At 36.1% G+C, this 17,347-nt stretch overlaps 1 protein-coding gene across 1 annotated transcript in view; it reads right to left on the reverse strand.

The window, feature by feature from the left end:
* The window catches only part of LOC145990859 (uncharacterized), a 97,434-nt gene extending 80,590 nt beyond the window's left edge, over positions 1 to 16,844 (reverse strand). Inside the window, exon 1 of the mRNA XM_083126300.1 lies at positions 16,787 to 16,844. The gene's annotated coding sequence lies outside the window, so the exon portion shown is untranslated. The remainder of the gene's footprint in view (positions 1 to 16,786) is intronic.
* Between the last annotated feature and the right edge of the window lie 503 nt (positions 16,845 to 17,347).

Genomic DNA, 17,347 nt, shown 5'->3' on the forward strand with positions numbered 1-17,347 from the left:
TTAATTTTGTGAACCTATATAAATTAAGTCCTCCTCTGTGCCCGTGCCTTTTAAGGCACCTTGCTTTGGATGGCAGCTGCGGGATGGTATGGGTTCGATCCCAAGTTCAGTCTCCAGGAATTTTCAGCCGGTGGCAATCCACCATCATGAGGAAATTGGGGAGCTCCGAATGAGTAAGCGTAATCCGGTCACGAAGACCTACTACAATGGTTGGGGATACGTCACGCTGACCCCCCGACTATTCCAATCCTGGTTGAAGATCTCCACACTTAGTGGTGATGAAGGAAAGCATAGGAGGGAGGCCGGTAGGTAAGCCAAGGCCCTTCATGGGCTGTTACGCACAGGATTATTATTTTTATATAAATTAATAAATCCTACTTTTCTATAATAGTACTTTATTTGTATCCAAAAATATTTCATATGGAGAGACATACACACTTTCCAGAGAGAAAAAAAATTACAATTATTAGAAATATTTATGCATATGGGTTGATCTGTGAATAACCAAACTGCACCATACACAATAGTATATTTAGAGAATAGATTAGTTTGAATTCATTGCATGGGTTTAGCAATTCCACTGTTGTCAAAACAACATTCGTAGCTATTCATTGACAAACAAAAAATTGTTAAAGCACAACACACTTGAAAAATTTTGTTTGTGTTACATCACTTGGTTTAGCACTGACAAATTGGGCAGGTATTGTTGATATCAGGATACTATATTTTCTGTAATCAAACAAACATCCAATCACTTGCTCGACTTGTTTTCTGAAATTTGCCAGTTTCCTAGTGTATTGCAGATAGAAAGTCGTATATACACGACATTTGACCACTTGTCTACTATTCAGGATGCTGAACAACTCCCATGTACACTCAACACAGGGAAACCGCCATTAAAATGGTTAACTTGCTGGGACCACTATAAAACTGCACTCTCATTGAAAGTCTTCAGTAAAATTTGCTTTTTGACACTTGAAATACTTCGCAAGTTCCTGTAATCTGACATCACAGTGTCAATATGTTGCAGGGTCATGTCTGTCTGCCATGCAGTATATTCAAATCCTAAAAAATAAAAGAGTATAAATAGTACATGTATCACAAAGAGAAAAATGGAAAAAAAATATATATGGTTGGGGTGGACCAATGTGATATGCTCACGTTGGCTGCTACTAATGCTTAACCGTTAGGGCTGTCCCATTCGTAACAAACTGTGATTATAAAAATATATATCGTACACATAAATGGAAAAAAGTTTAATCTGCACTGTGTCATGCATTTGGCTCTGACTATGGGATATGCATAGGTTTGGGTCTCCTGGGGGAAGCATAACAAATTTTCCCAAGATTTCAGCCTGTGTATGGAACCCATGGCCACCAGCCATCGTGAGGAAATTGGGGAGCTAAGAAAGAGTAGCGTAAGCTGGTCATGGAAACCCACGACAATGATCAGGGGTTCGTCACGACCCATCATGCCATGGGAAAAAGAAACTTTCCCACTTATCTCTGGATTTTTCATTTTTGTTTACACAGGATTATTAAAAAAAAGAAACACGCACACCAGCTTGATAACAGCAGCATGTGAAATGCTAGCATGGTTTTACAGCAATAATGTCCTATGAATAGTATTCTGGTTTCGTTAGCAAAAAAAGTCATTTCACTCAATACATTCCAGAGGTAAGGAAATTCTAAATCTAATGAATTGCATTTCAATATGATGAAAATAACAACTTAGTTTGTTACATTTATTGTTACTTTTCCCTACAAAATTCATACATGCTTTTCGTAGTTTGGATTTCATACATTTATAACGGATATTAGAAACTATTACTAGTATATGTAGAAATACTGTGTGTCTGAAAACACTCCCGTTAATGGTTGCATGGATCCCTATTGTGCTCCACTGAAATGTGAGCTTTATAACAAGTCAACAATGGATATATTTCACATAATGGATGAACAGACTTTCTGCACTCTTCCACGAAGGCACAGTGGGATCCATGAGTATTACCGTGCAAATTGTCCATCGCCATGTTCGTTCACTTTCTTAGACCCAATGAGAGCTTCAAGAATTATAAGAAAAGTAAAAACAAGCTGTTGACAACTTCTGCACCAGCATACATGAAAATCCATCGCTTAAAAACACTTAGGATGTAAGAGAAAAATTAATTAAAATAGTCATGGACAATTTTCACGGTAATACTCATGGATCCCACTGTACACTGGGAGTCAAAGTGATTAGTGTTGCCAAACTACAGAAGCATGTGAAAATAAACGAGTGGATCACTACCGTAATCCCCACAACCGTGTTAAAAAATTGATTTTTTTCAAACATTTACTGGAATCATTTATGGCATAAGTGTGTCATTATGTACTAGAACAAGAATTGTGGCCTTCTAAATCCATGAAACTTGACATTATAAAATATATATTAACTGTGGTTACATGCGTAGTAAATACAAATTGTTAAGGCAAGGGGAATTTATGTGTGCATCAAGTTCATATGAACATAAAATCTTAAGATTGAATATAACTTAAGGACCTCAAAAGGGAAGTTACTTCCACAGAGCAATTTTCTAAATACTTTCTAAAATAATGTCATGCATTTCATCTCCGATATTGTAAATCAGCAAGAAATTTGTTATTTAGAAGCAGATTTTTTTTAGCAGCAAAGTATTGTGAGTATTGTCAGTTATAAACACAGCAAATCTCAATCAGTGGTTATTCACTAACTTGTTATGTAGCTACATTAACCATCCAACTTTCATGTTAGTTCTAGTGTTGCCCACGAGACGAGACTTTGGCCTGTCTCGTCTCAAAAATATTCATTTGTCTCGGGACACATGATCAATCTCGTCTCGTCTCGAATTTTTAAAAGCCTGTCCCGCAGGCAACACTAGTTAGTTCAGTCTCATAGTCATAGAAGAGAGGATTCTCAGTATCTTCCAGTCAACCATGTTCTTAACTGCTTAGAATAAGTTCAGACATTGACGTTACCTTATCTCTTGTTTATTTTGTTTCAGTTTTTAAAGTCTAGTGAATACTGGTGTCATGATTTATGTAATACATTCAATTGTAACTGCTAGAGGTCTTTAGTTTGAGATTGAGTTTTGTTTTGAGTCCACTTTTATGCACAGATAGACTAATTGGGACTGGACCTACAGTTTAAAGTGGAATCTGGAACACTATATGCCTCCAACCAGGTATCGAGCCTGGGATGCTTTCATTACAAGGTGACTGCATTACCGCTAGGCCATCGGGGAGGCTGCTATGGGTTTTAGTGATGATGACATGGAAGGTTTTGTTAATACAAGATATATGTGTCAGACACAGAGGAATAAGTTGACGTTCCAATGTTTTGTTTGCTACATATTTTTAAAAATGCAGATTATATTAGTACTTACATTACTGATGTGTATATATTAATTTTTAATTTTGTTGGCCTCTGAAATTGTCAGTATTGGACCAATGGTTAGTGGAACACATCTAAATGTAAATTTTACCACATATCAATGAAAAATAGAATGCCTACATTCGCTTCCATGTGTGGTAAATAAGTTTTTTCTACATTTCTTTTACAAAAATAACATTTCTTAAATTTTGGAAATCATGAATAAATGTGTTAAAAAAGACGCTCACCCTCTCCACTGTATTCTGCCCTTCTTGGGAGAAAGTCTTGCTTGATGCAATTCCTGACTCTGGCCTGGGAAATGGAAATTCTGCAATCTCTTGCCACTGCCAACTAGTAGCTGCCTGTTGCAAAAAAGCAAATATAAACATCACTAAACATGCTAAAAATGTTCGAATTTAGTTGTACATTATCAGTACTCAGTAGTAAGTGTGTATACATTTGCATTTTATATCCATTCCATTATTTCAAATTTTTTTCTATACATTTTGTAACTCTGATCAACACAAAACGTGTTCTTGAAGTTAAACATAATTCAGGTTAGCTGCTAGTGTTCTATTTCTCAATTATGACCTTTAAAGTGCTTCTGTATTTTCAATTTAATTTTTGTTGCGCCGCTTTTCTATCATATGGATCAATCGCGACAATAACTGCGAACTTATGACATATATATGATGAGACAATCATATATTAACGCCTTACCCCATGAGCATTAAAGTGCTTTTATATTATTTTTTACACAAGAAAAGGGCAAAGGTAATATTTTCCGTGGATATAGCACCGTGTCATGAAGGCAACTTAGAAGAACATTGGAAAAACCTATTGTATTTTTTTAAATATATTTTTATTTACACCTTGTACTACTGAAATACAATATACATTGACAAATATGTCTTCAACAAAGTCAAGCATGCATACGCGGAAACCAATATTTCCTTAAGAAATCGAAAAAAATGCATTGACTAACAACGGCATATTTACATCGCTGATTACTGTTATTTTAATGTGCAAGTTTATAATAATAATAATACAAATCGTAACATACTCACCCTAAGATGGCCCGGAATGTAAGTATTCTCTTGCATCTCACATTATCCTTGTCTGAAGTACCAAAAGCAAACATAAATATACATCCATCTTCGACAATTATGGCAAACGACTCGACCGAACGACTGATCTTGGTTGGGTATGAGCTACCGAGTGCTAGCGAACGGAACGACTCGAGAGCCAGCGAACGAGTGAGTTTCAATAATACGGTATATTCCATGTCGTTTGTCTTGCAACCGACTTCAGCCACCAACTCGTCAGCTAGCTACCGTAACGAGTTTCAATAATAAGCTCCCCGGTTCAGAAAAGACCGACAAGCTGGATGTTCTGTTTCCTCGAATCCGTTCGCGAACGAATTCACTGATCCGGTTTTGAAACTCGTTACGGTAGCTAGCTGACGAGTTGGTGGCTGAAGTCGGTTGCAAGACAAACGACATGGAATATACCGTATTATTGAAACTCACTCGTTCGCTGGCTCTCGAGTCGTTCCGTTCGCTAGCACTCGGTAGCTCATACCCAACCGAGATCAGTCGTTCGGTCGAGTCGTTTGCCATAATTGTCGAAGATGGATGTATATTTATGTTTGCTTTTGGTACTTCAGACAAGGATAATGTGAGATGCAAGAGAATACTTACATTCCGGGCCATCTTAGGGTGAGTATGTTACGATTTGTATTATTATTATTATAAACTTGCACATTAAAATAACAGTAATCAGCGATGTAAATATGCCGTTGTTAGTCAATGCATTTTTTTCGATTTCTTAAGGAAATATTGGTTTCCGCGTATGCATGCTTGACTTTGTTGAAGACATATTTGTCAATGTATATTGTATTGCAGTAGTACAAGGTGTAAATAAAAATATATTTAAAAAAATACAATAGGTTTTTCCAATGTTCTTCTAAGTTGCCTTCATGACACGGTGCTATATCCACGGAAAATATTACCTTTGCCCTTTTCTTGTGTAAAAAATAATATAAAAGCACTTTAATGCTCATAGGGTAAGGTGTTAATATATGATTGTCTCATCATATATATGTCATAAGTTCGCAGTTATTGTCGCGATTGATCCATATGATAGAAAAGCGGCGCAACAAAAATTAAATTGAAAATACAGAAGCACTTTAAAGGTCATAATTGAGAAATAGAACACTAGCAGCTAACCTGAATTATGTTTAACTACAAGAACACGTTTTGTGTTGATCAGAGTTACAAAATGTATAGAGAAATTTTGAAATAATGGAATGGATATAAAATGCAAATGTATACACACTTACTACTGAGTACTGATAATGTAGAACTAAATTCGAACATTTTTAGCATGTTTAGTGATGTTTATATTTGCTTTTTTGCAACAGGCAGCTACTAGTTGGCAGTGGCAAGAGATTGCAGAATTTCCATTTCCCAGGCCAGAGTCAGGAATTGCATCAAGCAAGACTTTCTCCCAAGAAGGGCAGAATACAGTGGAGAGGGTGAGCGTCTTTTTTAACACATTTATTCATGATTTCCAAAATTTAAGAAATGTTATTTTTGTAAAAGAAATGTAGAAAAAACTTATTTACCACACATGGAAGCGAATGTAGGCATTCTATTTTTCATTGATATGTGGTAAAATTTACATTTAGATGTGTTCCACTAACCATTGGTCCAATACTGACAATTTCAGAGGCCAACAAAATTAAAAATTAATATATACACATCAGTAATGTAAGTACTAATATAATCTGCATTTTTAAAAATATGTAGCAAACAAAACATTGGAACGTCAACTTATTCCTCTGTGTCTGACACATATATCTTGTATTAACAAAACCTTCCATGTCATCATCACTAAAACCCATAGCAGCCTCCCCGATGGCCTAGCGGTAATGCAGTCACCTTGTAATGAAAGCATCCCAGGCTCGATACCTGGTTGGAGGCATATAGTGTTCCAGATTCCACTTTAAACTGTAGGTCCAGTCCCAATTAGTCTATCTGTGCATAAAAGTGGACTCAAAACAAAACTCAATCTCAAACTAAAGACCTCTAGCAGTTACAATTGAATGTGTTACATAAATCATGACACCAGTATTCACTAGACTTTAAAAACTGAAACAAAATAAACAAGAGATAAGGTAACGTCAATGTCTGAACTTATTCTAAGCAGTTAAGAACATGGTTGACTGGAAGATACTGAGAATCCTCTCTTCTATGACTATGAGACTGAACTAACTAGTGTTGCCTGCGGGACAGGCTTTTAAAAATTCGAGACGAGACGAGATTGATCATGTGTCCCGAGACAAATGAATATTTTTGAGACGAGACAGGCCAAAGTCTCGTCTCGTGGGCAACACTAGAACTAACATGAAAGTTGGATGGTTAATGTAGCTACATAACAAGTTAGTGAATAACCACTGATTGAGATTTGCTGTGTTTATAACTGACAATACTCACAATACTTTGCTGCTAAAAAAAATCTGCTTCTAAATAACAAATTTCTTGCTGATTTACAATATCGGAGATGAAATGCATGACATTATTTTAGAAAGTATTTAGAAAATTGCTCTGTGGAAGTAACTTCCCTTTTGAGGTCCTTAAGTTATATTCAATCTTAAGATTTTATGTTCATATGAACTTGATGCACACATAAATTCCCCTTGCCTTAACAATTTGTATTTACTACGCATGTAACCACAGTTAATATATATTTTATAATGTCAAGTTTCATGGATTTAGAAGGCCACAATTCTTGTTCTAGTACATAATGACACACTTATGCCATAAATGATTCCAGTAAATGTTTGAAAAAAATCAATTTTTTAACACGGTTGTGGGGATTACGGTAGTGATCCACTCGTTTATTTTCACATGCTTCTGTAGTTTGGCAACACTAATCACTTTGACTCCCAGTGTACAGTGGGATCCATGAGTATTACCGTGAAAATTGTCCATGACTATTTTAATTAATTTTTCTCTTACATCCTAAGTGTTTTTAAGCGATGGATTTTCATGTATGCTGGTGCAGAAGTTGTCAACAGCTTGTTTTTACTTTTCTTATAATTCTTGAAGCTCTCATTGGGTCTAAGAAAGTGAACGAACATGGCGATGGACAATTTGCACGGTAATACTCATGGATCCCACTGTGCCTTCGTGGAAGAGTGCAGAAAGTCTGTTCATCCATTATGTGAAATATATCCATTGTTGACTTGTTATAAAGCTCACATTTCAGTGGAGCACAATAGGGATCCATGCAACCATTAACGGGAGTGTTTTCAGACACACAGTATTTCTACATATACTAGTAATAGTTTCTAATATCCGTTATAAATGTATGAAATCCAAACTACGAAAAGCATGTATGAATTTTGTAGGGAAAAGTAACAATAAATGTAACAAACTAAGTTGTTATTTTCATCATATTGAAATGCAATTCATTAGATTTAGAATTTCCTTACCTCTGGAATGTATTGAGTGAAATGACTTTTTTTGCTAACGAAACCAGAATACTATTCATAGGACATTATTGCTGTAAAACCATGCTAGCATTTCACATGCTGCTGTTATCAAGCTGGTGTGCGTGTTTCTTTTTTTTAATAATCCTGTGTAAACAAAAATGAAAAATCCAGAGATAAGTTGGAAAGTTTCTTTTTCCCATGGCATGATGGGTCGTGACGAACCCCTGATCATTGTCGTGGGTTTCCATGACCAGCTTACGCTACTCTTTCTTAGCTCCCCAATTTCCTCACGATGGCTGGTGGCCATGGGTTCCATACACAGGCTGAAATCTTGGGAAAATTTGTTATGCTTCCCCCAGGAGACCCAAACCTATGCATATCCCATAGTCAGAGCCAAATGCATGACACAGTGCAGATTAAACTTTTTTCCATTTATGTGTACGATATATATTTTTATAATCACAGTTTGTTACGAATGGGACAGCCCTAACGGTTAAGCATTAGTAGCAGCCAACGTGAGCATATCACATTGGTCCACCCCAACCATATATATTTTTTTTCCATTTTTCTCTTTGTGATACATGTACTATTTATACTCTTTTATTTTTTAGGATTTGAATATACTGCATGGCAGACAGACATGACCCTGCAACATATTGACACTGTGATGTCAGATTACAGGAACTTGCGAAGTATTTCAAGTGTCAAAAAGCAAATTTTACTGAAGACTTTCAATGAGAGTGCAGTTTTATAGTGGTCCCAGCAAGTTAACCATTTTAATGGCGGTTTCCCTGTGTTGAGTGTACATGGGAGTTGTTCAGCATCCTGAATAGTAGACAAGTGGTCAAATGTCGTGTATATACGACTTTCTATCTGCAATACACTAGGAAACTGGCAAATTTCAGAAAACAAGTCGAGCAAGTGATTGGATGTTTGTTTGATTACAGAAAATATAGTATCCTGATATCAACAATACCTGCCCAATTTGTCAGTGCTAAACCAAGTGATGTAACACAAACAAAATTTTTCAAGTGTGTTGTGCTTTAACAATTTTTTGTTTGTCAATGAATAGCTACGAATGTTGTTTTGACAACAGTGGAATTGCTAAACCCATGCAATGAATTCAAACTAATCTATTCTCTAAATATACTATTGTGTATGGTGCAGTTTGGTTATTCACAGATCAACCCATATGCATAAATATTTCTAATAATTGTAATTTTTTTTCTCTCTGGAAAGTGTGTATGTCTCTCCATATGAAATATTTTTGGATACAAATAAAGTACTATTATAGAAAAGTAGGATTTATTAATTTATATAAAAATAATAATCCTGTGCGTAACAGCCCATGAAGGGCCTTGGCTTACCTACCGGCCTCCCTCCTATGCTTTCCTTCATCACCACTAAGTGTGGAGATCTTCAACCAGGATTGGAATAGTCGGGGGGTCAGCGTGACGTATCCCCAACCATTGTAGTAGGTCTTCGTGACCGGATTACGCTTACTCATTCGGAGCTCCCCAATTTCCTCATGATGGTGGATTGCCACCGGCTGAAAATTCCTGGAGACTGAACTTGGGATCGAACCCATACCATCCCGCAGCTGCCATCCAAAGCAAGGTGCCTTAGAAGGCACGGGCACAGAGGAGGACTTAATTTATATAGGTTCACAAAATTAATATAATTGCAGTAGATTACAGACTATTTAGAGAAATATTGGATTGGATAAAAATATCTAATTTTACTTGAGAGTATAACTGCTCTAATGAAAGTTGAGGTTGGCAGTGTGATTGGTATCTTCTACACACTAATGTAAGTTATTTTTTCCTGTAAAATATATTTAAATATGCCTCCAGCATGGCAGTCAATGTCAAGGTTTAGTTGTGTGTGACCAAGAGCGGCTCTGCTGTAGTGCTTGTTAAAATATTGACCAAAGTGCTGCCTACAATGAAAAAAAGGTACAGCAGGTTTAGCTTAATTGCTTGTCAGTTTTGATTTAGTGAATCCTGCAATAATTGAACCGGTTACACGAATGCTCCCTTCATCAGACATTTATTTTTGAATAAATGTAAATAAAACTAAAAATAACAGTCTGATTAAGGGAGCACATGATCTGCTGAAACGTCACAATGAAAAACTGTGTTTTTATGCTTGTAATGACTGTAGACTACAAGAGAAATAATTCTACAATGCAAGCAAAGCGTACATACAAGAAAAATTATTTTCCAGAATATAGTAGTGGCACATTTTATGAACAGATGGAAAAGTTTTCGGAACCATGGAACTTCCTGTTTGAGTTAAAATGTATAACATAAAACAACATGGGTGATAATTGGTTTTCTTGGGATATCAACATGGGTGATTGTTGTGCTGTTTCTGTGGCATTGGGTTTTTGTTGAATACAGCATTCATTGTGTGACCAATTCACCTCATGCAATTAAATTTCAAGTACATATACTCAAGAACCTTCATTTCCTCTCAGTAGACCAAATGAATATGTTACGTTTAGTTGTTCACAACCAAATAAGAGCCCTTCAGCTTCTATGGTGCTTTCCACAACCATTAAGACTGAAGGGTGGCTGTGTAAACAATGCTAACTGATAAAGTATCAGGGGGAGGGAAATGGTGACAGAATTAACTTTTGCTAGCCAAGTTAGGATGAAATTTCATTTCACATGGACGATGGTTCACCAAGTAAAATTTTAAGCAAAAAATACAGGCACGACCAGGACTCTATCAGAGCTACCGAAAGAAAGGTTCACCATGTATGTCAACCTCATCTGTGATAAATGTCAGCACCTTAATTGTAAAGTACATTTCCTTCTTTTTGATGCACACAACAATCACCACCAGAGATCTTTCAGAAAAGCCATTCACGAATGTCTCGCTTCTCATGCCAGCAGCACAAAGACATCCAAGCAGATTTTCATCCGCACCCATAGGATGTCAGCCAAAGGGTTGCAGGAAGCTTTGAAATATATTTTGCTTGTGAATTATTGTATGTTTGAAAAGAAATTGAGAACACTTTCAAGCACAAATAGAAACATTTCTTATAATTGAAAGGAACAGTCCACATAATTTGTCGTTTCAAGTTCCAACAAATGAATGAAGGTAGCTTTGTTACAGAAACCACTGTCACCAGAAAATAAGAAGAAATGTACTTTTAACCACTGTACCCCTTCGAGAGTTATCCTTTTTAATCAAGCAATTTTGATGCTTTACGAAATATATAATTGATTATTGCATGCAGAAAACACAAATAACAGATATTTGAACCCAAATTATGGCCAGCACAAGTAGAAACCTGCCATCTCCGAAAAATTTTGCTGCTTTTTATTAGTAAAAAATGCTTGTATGCACACTAAAATAATGAAAAACATGGAACTTTCTATAAGCTCCAAACCTAAGGCCCCCAACATAGTTATGGAATGTCTTGTTGGGTGCTATATTCACTGCCTTCCTTCACAGTAAAGTAACACGTTAAGGTATCAAATGTACTTTACTTCACAAAAACATGTTTCAGAGAGCTAAAAACAACTGAAAATGTTCACAGCAAAACATTTCACAGGTACAGAGGGTTAAGGGTACCAAACATACTTCAAATGAAGGATGAAAATACCCAAGCAAAATTTCTTATTTAGCAAACACTTTTATTGTACGTAATAAACTAAGTAGAAAATAATTTTTTTTGAAAAATTTACTGTTTTAGTTATGCACGTTTCTGCACTTTAGTTTATTTTTGTGGGTAGACAGGTATCAATTGTATTTATTTTATTTTGTTTCAATGAATGTGATGGTCACATAAAAAATCTTATGTATCAATAGCACTGTTGAAAAATTGATTGAATGGTTGCAGCAACAAACTTAATTTTAAAACCAGTTTTCATTTTTAAAACATCATCAGCTAAAGTGAACATGTTAACAGCTCAAGAACATTCTTGTGATAAACAAAGCAACTGAATAAATTCACATCATTCCACTTGAAATCCCAGAACAAAACTGGAGCACATGCTGCATTAAGTAGATGCTCTAATTTTCTACATTACCGAAAACTATGTAAACTCACATGTATAACAGCCAGTCTCAGTGGCGGAGTGGTTAGCACAGCAAGCTACAATGTTAGGGTTGTCGGGTTTGAATCCCAGTCAAGGCATTGGTGCTCTTTTTTGAAAGTCCCTTCATCAATTTAATCTCATTACTATTTATCCTCCTCACCTTTGCAATTAGCCAAAAGTGACAGAAAAGCAAAGTAATATAAACCAAACCAATCAATCACATATATAACGAAAACGAGCACTATACTTATTAATGGTAGTGTCACAGCACCCTTGCTGACAAGACAATATCTATGCATGTTTGATTTGGAATGCCTGGTCTTTTAGTACAGTACACATTTCAACATCCCCCAGAATCCTACATATGAACATTTTCTTCTCTGTAAATTTGTGTTTGTACCTGAAAGTAATAGGGATAGTCTAGTTTCAACTTCATGAGATCATTGTCTTTAGTTCAGCAAGATGATTTCACAGAGCAAATCTCATTCACAGTAAAGTTTCTCAAACTATGGGCCCTTTATTCCATATACTCCCTTCCCACAGCATCAGCAAATACTATTAACCATTCCATCTAGTATTGCGCCCATGCAAGGACAATTTTTGTTTAGGAATAACAGACATGTAGACATTAGTAGTAAGAACTTTGACTGTGTTCATACTCTCTCATGGGTTATACCTTAGTTACAAACTTCAGGGGAAAGGAAGAACTTGGTCTCAGTAGCTTAAAAAAATAGCGAAACAGATGGTGAAACTACCAGTTGTTTGATACAGTGTTCATCCCTGATTTGTACTGAAATCACTTTGAACTTCCTGCTTGACCACAAAATATAACTACATTTATTTTCCAACTCTGAGCACAAATACAGGTAGTTTGAGTGCAACCTGGCATATTAAAGCACTTTTGATCACTAAATTTTGGCCAGGTGCCTAAATTGAATAACATAATTTTGAAGAAATACATCTCACTAGTCTTTTGTAGGTTTCGGAATGTTTACAAGAGACTGATATTTCATCGGTGATTTCGGTATCACTTATCATGTCCAACCTTCTTTTCTTCTGCACGGAAGCAACGAAGTCCATGATACTTATTGAAATGGTTAGTAGTGTTTACATATGAGGAAGCAGCCATGCATTTTCTTTTTCAATGCATGATAAATTATCCCTTTTTTGTACACCAGGTTCAAGCATGAAGATGATTGCAGCAAGATTAGACCTCTCCAATACCAGCCATACACAAACACAAGCCATATGTTACTTCCCCATCCTCTTTCAATTGGAGTTCTGGGAATGCTTAATCTGAAACGCTGAAAGAAAAATGAAACGAATTAGAATGAAAAATATATACATAACTATCTGAAGTAATACACTAGCCAACATAGTAATGAATCAGATTGTGTAATGAAATTTGCAAGTTGTACAGAAAGATAAGAAATACATTTAGAATACTGAAAGTAAATTTAGAGAAACTGGTAACAGTTTAGTATATCGGAGACACATTTCTTCAATTTTACAGAAGAAACTACTTACGGAAATGAGTTTTTCCAAGGTTTACAATGTTCGTCAAGGTATTTTCTTTCATCGTGGAATATATTTGAGCAAGAAATCATGTATTTTTTAAGAGAAATATATCACCGATGCACAATTGCCATTGCTTTCATTTGCTTGCCCTACGACAACCGGATGCTGCATACGTTTGATAACGTAAGCCCCTGTCAGTGTTTCCAATCCCTTTTTTTTTTAAATATGCTTGCCTAACCTAACCAAAGCTAACCTTATAGGAAATGGTTTGTGGGGCTATCCGTCAGCTACCCGTGCATAATGTACAATTTGCACAAGTGACAAACATGACAGTAGGTATTTTTGGTGAAGAAGGTTGGAACCACTGTATACCCACTACGGTAGTCAACCTCAGCCTGCCATATTGTGTGTTACGAAAGCGAAGAAATGAATAAAAAGAAGTACTCTGTATGTGAAAATATTTTTTTTTTCTTTTCGTGTAAAAAGCATAATGGCACCTTGAACTATGTTCCGCAATACACAATTGGTAAGTACGAACCATTCCAAAACAAAATATTCGATTTAAATGTTTCTCCGATATACTAAACTCTTACCGACAAACTAATTTGTACATTTTAAATATGAAGAATGCATTAATTCATGAGGAATTGTTGTGAAAAGTAGCTTGTGCAGGCTACTCTGCCACAAATCACTGATGTATGAAAAATGTTCTATATTTGTGTAGCACATCAAGGAACGTGTGGAAATGTTAAAGTATCCAAACCCACTTAAAATGTAAAATTAGTAATACTGTATGTGTATGCACATAGGAGTATAATTATAACGCTAAGGGCACCAACCCTAACCTACTGATGTAAGGCTACAGAAACATGTTGAAAAATCGATCTGCACATAAAAACGAGTTAAATAATAATGAAACATGTGCTTATAGTGATGTACGGAATTCGATTCAAGTAGAAAATAATGTGTATCATTATAACAATGGAATTGGAAAATTGGAAAAACACAGTAACAATAATGAAAATCATTCTTAAATACAGGTGGAGATTCAAAGTACGTAATACAAGCTTTCACTGTAGAATAACAAAATTAGGCTAAAAATGAAGAAAAGTGGCTTAAAATAGAAAAGAAGCAAAATGCAGACACACATAAGCACAAGTTGTATTTTTTTTGTGGTTACTTTCTGCTTGGAGTATTTTGGTGTCGAGCAATAATAGAAATGAGGTCTGTGAGTAACACAACATCCAGACCTGATTAACTTTTGTGTACCAAACTAAACTTTTTCACCACTAGGCACCGTTTTATTAGATTGTGCGTCTTCGCACAATTTCGCATGTTCGCAACAATTTAAATTAGATTAGATCGAAGACATCCTTGCTTATGAATGGTGCATACGGTTTCAATAAACTCATAACTGTGATTTCCATTCAACAAATACAATAATTATTTTTATATTAAAAATAGAATGGATACTTGCCTTTACGCAGCAACAGAACTTCACTTATTCTTCATATCTTTGTCAACCGTGGAAGAGTTTTACTGCTATTTCCAGATGGAACAGCACGGTCATTAATTGTATGCGATGTCACCCACATTTTACACTTAACACATCCGTGCATTAAGATCATACGTGAAAAAGAGTATCGATACATCTCATTCTGTATTTCATTGCAGACGAAACAAAATTGTCCGCGATCAGCTGTGCATGACCGAGATGGAAAAAGTCGCAATGCCATTGGCTGATGGTACAGTAGCCTTTCTTGCCAGCCAACATTTCACTCGCATGCAACTCGAGACCCCGAATACGTTAGCTGCTCAACTCGTTTAGTTTCAATAATTCGCTTTTCGGCTGGCGACCGACTTGGCTACCGAACGAGAAAACTCACTCGTGAGCTAGGTGTTGACTTTCAATAATAAGCTCCCAGAAAAGACTGACAAGCTGGATGTTCTGTTTCCTCGAATCCGTTCGCGAACGAATTCACTGATCCGGATCAGCTTGGCTCGGCCCGGTCAGAAACGAGCGGCCGACTAGAACATATGTTTGCTTTTCTGGAATGCAGGAGGCCTGCCTACGAGATCCAATCAGATCAGAGAAGAATCTTTCGGAAAAGTCAATAACCTTTGATGTGGATGTTACAAGAGGGTTGTCTTGTGCTTGTCACTCGCCACCATAGACAAACTACTCGCCACCCGCAGCAGCTAAAATGGGAATGTAACGGGACTTGACTTTGCAAAATGAAAAGGAAGGAAGGGGGACTTGCTTTGTTTGCTGAACGGCTACCGTCTTTCGGTGCAATGCAATCTGTGTGTATGGGAATTGTTCTAGACATGCCGCGGCATGTGGAAGCCATAACCGTTGCATGAAAATTACCTTTACAGCCTTGAGTTAGTTCCCTTGAATAAGGTTTTGACTGATTTTAGGAATTTATAATGCTTCCTTATTTCAGGAAAAAAAACTAACAATTTTAACAATGGAGAAAGAGTTATGTTAGTAGGTAATTGTGTGGTTGTTTACTTATCACTCCATATTAACAAGAAACAATTACAATCAAAAACATCCCCCCATGAAAATTCAGCAACTTCATTCCAGTGTCCAGCCTTAGTGCTTGAAACCACACACCGTTTAGTACACACACACATAAATAGTGGCATTCTTCCTCATCGATTGCATATTATTTAGGTTTCCAAATGCTATTTTAACATTCTGTTTGTTTAGTTTGGTTTCTTCTTCAACGTTCATTGAAAACATTATATATATTTTTTTAAAAAAATAGGTCGATTTTCTATCTCTTCAGACGTGTCGTGGCGATGAGGATAAGTGATGAAAAATGTTCATGCAAGACTCGAACCTTGAACCTTCGGAAGCGAGATCATAATTAAACCATTGAATGTGCTTGATTATTGAGGCACCCTGTGCAGGCTGTAAAGACATTTAGAAGTTACGTATATTCAGCTTTATATATTCTATATTATATTATATTTATATTTATTGCCATTTATGTTAACTAGTGTATCTCTCCTTCCACTTTTGTCTAATCTAGACGATGAGGATGAGTAGTGGTTAGATTAAATTGATGAAAGGATACCCAGACCGAGAGATACGAACTCTGAAATATCCATGGTAAAGTAGGGAATAGCTAAAAAATATATTTCTCTATTCTAATTATTATAAGTAACTGACATGTTTAAAAAGCAACATTTTAACAATGTGTCAATAACTGCGAATTCTTCATGGAAAGAACTTGTACAAAATATTATAATTTTAAATTTTATAATATTTTCCGGATATGAAAAATATAGTTTAATTTGTTCATCTAGTAGAACTTACGGTAAATATCCCTGCAAGTGACCGTTATCATGAGCTTGCAATACAACAAACTTTTAAATAATGGCAACTTCTGTCCGAAAAAGAAACTGTAACATTGAAAATGCACTTTCCTCCTCCTATGACATGAGAACAATGCCTCAGAAATGTTTACCAGCTGTCACATATTTCAGGATGTGTGAAATAGTAGTGGATATAAACCACTAAAAATAAACTTATTTTCTCTGCAAAGATTTGTTTTACTCCTTCCTGTTTATTTTATAGTTATTTTTCATAACATTCTTATTTGTCCTTCTTGGAATTTATCTGTTGCATGTGGCGTAAGCGGTGACCCTTCCACGTAGTACATTCAATTTCCAACTTCACTTCCACTTAGTACAACCTGGACTGTATTTTGCAGGCTAACGAGGCTCTGGCGTCGGGACCTACGGCCAGTATAATCTACGTAGTGTGTGTGTGTGTTGTCCTGTGATTCGCCCTTGTTTCTGCGGAGTGCCCTTCTACAGCCTCAGCTTTTAACTGAAGCCAGAATATCTTAAGATTTTAGTTATACGGCATTACAGT

Source organism: Lepisma saccharinum, chromosome 8 (assembly GCF_977018435.1).
Source record: "Lepisma saccharinum chromosome 8, izLepSacc3.1, whole genome shotgun sequence".
Taxonomy (NCBI): domain Eukaryota; kingdom Metazoa; phylum Arthropoda; class Insecta; order Zygentoma; family Lepismatidae; genus Lepisma; species Lepisma saccharinum.